Source organism: Monopterus albus, unplaced genomic scaffold (genome assembly GCF_001952655.1).
Source record: "Monopterus albus unplaced genomic scaffold, M_albus_1.0 scaffold5.1, whole genome shotgun sequence".
NCBI classification, from domain to species: domain Eukaryota; kingdom Metazoa; phylum Chordata; class Actinopteri; order Synbranchiformes; family Synbranchidae; genus Monopterus; species Monopterus albus.
Genome location: NW_018127885.1, coordinates 1,699,465 through 1,704,502, shown reverse-complemented (window position 1 = coordinate 1,704,502; position 5,038 = coordinate 1,699,465). Strand labels below are relative to the sequence as shown.

The window sequence follows — 5,038 nt, the reverse complement described above, 5'->3', positions numbered from 1 at the left end:
AAATAGTGACAGTACAGTGTTAATACATGGACTTTATAAGCTTTAGTCTGATATGTTTGGCCTACAGGTGTTCTGAAACTATCACACTTGGTGCTATTTTGTATGACTAGTGAGAACAAAAAACAGTAGTTGATGCTTCTTGTTACTGTGTCATTTATGGAACAACTAGATGATTCATTAAGTGGAAGAAAAACATTTAAAAGAAGATGCTGTACCACACTCTATTGCTACCAGTGAATCTGTTGTTTCACTTCTGGTGTCTTGTTTTTTGTAGAATATTTCTTTTATAGAAATATAGCAGAGGTGTTTTCTCCTGACATTCATAGATTACCTCGGTTTTGTATCGGAAACAAATTCCTTGTGTGTAACATACTTGGCCAATAAAGGTGATTATCCTTATTTGTTGTTGTTGAAATATGATCCTCCTTTAGGCTCACCTCATTGTGTTAATTTATCATAATTGCATGTAAATCTCCGACCCACAGTCAGTTAGTATTGCCATGGTTATCTTACGAAAGGTCAACCTGTCACACTGGCTCAGATTTTCTTCAAGTCATTCATCAACTAATGGATCAGCCGTGAGCAACACAGTACTTCTTTTTTTAATTATTTTCTTCTCGGAAATAACAAGTTAAAATTTGTGCAAATGTTTGCATTTCTTTACTGTATCCACTAAACTGGAGTTTGTTCATAGCTCTCGTTGTGTTTTTTTTTAAACTATCTGTTTCTTCTTCTAACCACTTCATCTTTTCTTTCTAAGTTTATCTGCTCCTTGTTTTAATCTGGACAATTCTGAATCCCCTCATTTCCCCATCTGTTGTTCTAGCACTCATCTCTTTTCATCTCAACCACATACCAACATCCCCGCCCTGGTGCTGACACAGATGAATGCTCTGCTAGTTCATGCTAACTGACCCATTAGATGAACACCCCACCGGATCCTTCTGTTTGCAAACTGTGACAAAGTATCAGATTTAGCCTTTTCTTTAAGTGCAGGCAGCATGGAGAAACAGGGGATCTGGGCATGTTCCTCCATACTACCTATCACACTGCCACCCAACCCCTGGGTGTACACCTTCACTGACACATGCAGACAAGCCTGCACGTGCTCTCTTACAAACAGACACACACACAACAAATATATGTTCAAGAAAAACAGGGTGAGTGAAACCTTTTGTGGTTAGACTCCTGCTCTGAGTAAAAGTCAGCCTATGTCATTGAAGGACATAGCTTTAGTGAATTAAATGATTATCTGGCATTTGTTAAAGTTGCTCTGAGGCACAGAGTTATGAAACGCCGTCTGCTTCAGCCACACACAGATATCCTAATTAGCTAAAAGAGTCATTAATTTTAGTGGAGCTTTATTAAGATAAAGTTAATGAAGGTAAGACTAATCAAGACATGATGAACTGACATGTCTGTTAAACCCATTAACACATAATCTACTGCTTCTCCGTTATCACACGTATCTGCTTAAACTGCAGAGTGCTGTCTGGAAATTACACATTAAAATGTCACCCAACAGGTTTATCATTAGGATTTACATTATCAAGGCTTAGAGAGAAGTTAGTTTTTTTAGCTTACCTCAGTGCTTTTATAGATCGTCATCATTATTTTATACTGTAACATTGTCTTATAGGCCTGCAGAAAAATGGTGTAAATTCTGTTGCTTTAACTCCCTAACATAACTAAAATACTGTGTTGTAGATAATAGGAAGTGGATGCCTGCTTTTGTCACCAGGTGTCCAAACCTGAGGAGCAAATTACACTAGTTAATCTCATCTTTTCAGTAGTACCTGAAAAAAAAACAGCAGCAGTTGAAATGGTCAGATGATAATATTTATCAACCTGTGTGACAGTGCAGCGATGTCTTAACTAATCTTTGCAGTTAGAATAACAGAGCCTAAGGGTTTCTTTTTCCTCTATCTTGTTTAGGGAGAGGAAGTGACAGACTTCGTACAGCTGAGTGCTGAAATGACCCTATAACACCCTGAGGTGAGGTCTTCTTTGTTTTGAGTTGACTCCTTGGGCACTGTCACATCATTTGCTCCTTTCCCTTATAGTGCTGAGATTCTTCCCCATGGAGCGCAGGGTTAAGGGTTGGGCCATGTTGTGATAAGTGTACAGGTGTGAGTGATAGCAGTCAAAAGGTCACATATACCTCCAAAAGCTCCATAATACATCAGTTTCTATTCAAATTAGAGAGTAGGGTACAACCAATGTCAGGAAAGATAAAAGAAAAAAAAATAGTAACCTCATTACACCTTATTTGTGCATAACATAATAATAATAATAACAAATAATAATAATAATAATGACTAAAATTGAAGAGTGCCATGTTTTAGGGGAGAGGTTATTTACATGCAGATGCATTTAAAAAGCAGCTACAGTACCAAAACATCATTTAGCTGAAACAACATTTAAACATGTGGTTACAACACTCATATTCATATGTCCACCACTGCAGTATGACCGGTGATGGCAGGCTGTCACTCTGTGATCACTACCAGTAGAGCAGAACTACTGAGTGTAGAAGTCAAGGGGATGAACAGAGTCTGTGAATACCAGGACAGTTTACTGAGTTCCTTTGTTTGTGTTCGTATGCAGTCAGCAGTATTACCAGAATGTGTCCACTGTGACAGCGGTTGCCTTTATCTTAGTTCACACGTGGGTCACAGTGTGCACCATGAAGAACAGAAGAGCAGAACATGATGCTTATATCAGGATCACATAAAGAGAAAGGAAAGGTGTATACATGATTTGGAGAGTAGTGTCTGATGCCTTGGTGCATCGTGCCTGACTAATGTGGTGTGATATACTGGTTATTAGAAGCAAGGCCAAAGGTTCTTTCATGGGCATGACTTTCTGGGTTGGAGCTTTTTGTGTAACTGGACGGCTGGACACTTTTCCTCACAGGGTTTCACAAATAAGAATGCTTTACTCTTCTCCCAGTTTGTTTGCCTATTACTGACATTACTTCAGCAAAGCGAGAGTGCTTACTATCAGTGCTGTAATCAGATACTGAGAGATGAATATGTGTTGTTTCTCTCTTTCCTTCAGATACCAGCCTTCTCTCTCAACTGTGACAAACCCAGAAGTTATTGATACTTTAGCTAAGGGGGTCATACGATAACACCCTGTTCTCTTTCAACAAGTTGTAAGGGTTCTGTCTACATAATTTGGAACAGAAACTTTTAGTAGTCAGTGAGTGCCCTGTATTACCTTACAGGAATGCAGGCTTTCTACTTAGAACCGAAACAAAACACACCGACCTTTCATGATGACTTTTTTTTTGTCTCCAGGGCACTCATTTTGACAAATGCCTTTTATGTGACATGAAATTTGACCCATTAAAACATGTTTGTCTATTTACTTCAGTGAAAATATTGCTTTACCTTTTATTTTACCAGCGGAAGTTCTGTTGAGCTATTAAATGTCTTTTCCAAAGGAGCTCTGGGAAGGCAGCAGCATTGTAAGGCTCTGACTGGGATGATCTGTTGGACAAATGGAACATTAATATTAAATGCTTCTTGCCACATTATAAATACTATTTAGGAGCTGGATATTAAAAAATATTGTTAAAATAATAATGCCGTCTCTAAATGTCAGCCTAGTGATAGACTGGCATCCTGTCCAGTGTCCAGGGTATACCCCGCCTCTCGCCCAGTGTCAGCTGGGACTGGCTCCATGGTAAATTGAAAGTCATCACCTGGGCTGACTGAGCAGGATGAAAGACATGTTGTGTCACATTTTTGCTATTTGTCCAGCAATAAGCTAAAATGAGGTGCAATTTCCTCCTGACTAATTAGTGTGGAATTGGTGCTGTTTTATCAGACTCCCCTAGGCCTGAGTGAAGTGAGCTTTTATCTGGAAATATGGTGCGCTGGAAGTTGCCTGGAATAGTTTAGGCAGACACAGACAAGAGAGGGAGCAGAAAGGTGTGAAGAAAAAAGGAAGGAGGGACTGAAGACATCAGCCAAGGGGTGTCTCTGTTGATTTAATGTGGGGTAATGTGGGCTGAAAACAGGTCAAAGCAGTAGCTCCAAATGACCTGACAAAGATGCTTCTTTCTTCAGGTAATGTTAAGAGCAGTAATGGAGACTTCAAACCATGCAGCAGCCCCATAATGACAACGGAAGGGTGAACACAGAGTTGACTAATGCTCACCTGTGGACATGGATTATTCTATTACTTGCCTAATTTTTTTCGCACTCGCTTTATCTTCTGTGGCTTTCAGTGGTTTAGAGTAGGTAGACTGTATTCAGTAAGAACAGAACAGTCCAAGGCTGTATGAGTATTATAGGGAATATGTCTAACTCAAGGTTCCGATTGAAGGTATAAATCTGGATGGAAGGATGGAGACTCATGGCTCCCTTTTGTCTGACCTCAGCTTAACACCAGAAGCCTCATTAAAAGAGATGCCCCAGATCGATCGCTAAAGCCCGTCCTTCTGCCCAGGCTCCCCTGCTGCTGACAAGGTCATTTAATCCATCATTAAATGTCAGAACATACAATGTTTATGGGCTCAACTGACACTGCTGATGTGCACATTTTGCAGCCAGCTGTGGGAAGTAAACGAATTTGATTAAAATGCACACAGGAACATCACAAGGACATTCGACATGTATGGCCTTTGGGAAGTAAAAAGAATGACAGTGGCTGCTGAATTTAGCTGTCATGTTGTGTACAATTACACTGAGAGAGTGGAAGTGGCTTTCTGTCTTTCCTTTAACAGTCACATTTTTCTTTCTCATGAAAAAAAATCATTAGAAAATAATATTATTATAATTCTAGGCTCTGCATGAATTGTTGAGTAAGTGGGGCAAGATGCCTCTGTCCTAAATACCAGCAGGTTGGAACTTTTTGAAAATGGAGAAACAGTAGCTCCTGTGTGTCTTGCTAACCACTTTGCCAGTGGCATTGCCCGCAACCAGCGGAAACAGGTTTGCTTAGAAAATCTTACTGCTATGTCTACTTCCAGAAGGTATACCGTTACATGCTTTACTGATTTCTGGTTCTTTCTCTCGCTCACTCTTTC

General features: G+C 39.8%; 1 protein-coding gene across 2 annotated transcripts in view; it reads left to right on the top strand.

Moving 5' to 3' along the window:
- The window catches only part of sema3ab (sema domain, immunoglobulin domain (Ig), short basic domain, secreted, (semaphorin) 3Ab), a 36,433-nt gene that overhangs the window by 2,457 nt on the left and 28,938 nt on the right, over positions 1-5,038 (top strand). The window contains exon 1 of one of the 2 annotated variants that reach the window (XM_020613432.1): positions 1,981-1,995. The exons of the other annotated variant lie outside the window; for it this stretch is intronic. The gene's annotated coding sequence lies outside the window, so the exon portion shown is untranslated. Of the gene's footprint in view, positions 1-1,980; positions 1,996-5,038 lie in introns of those variants that run through there. 2 annotated transcript variants of the gene reach the window in all.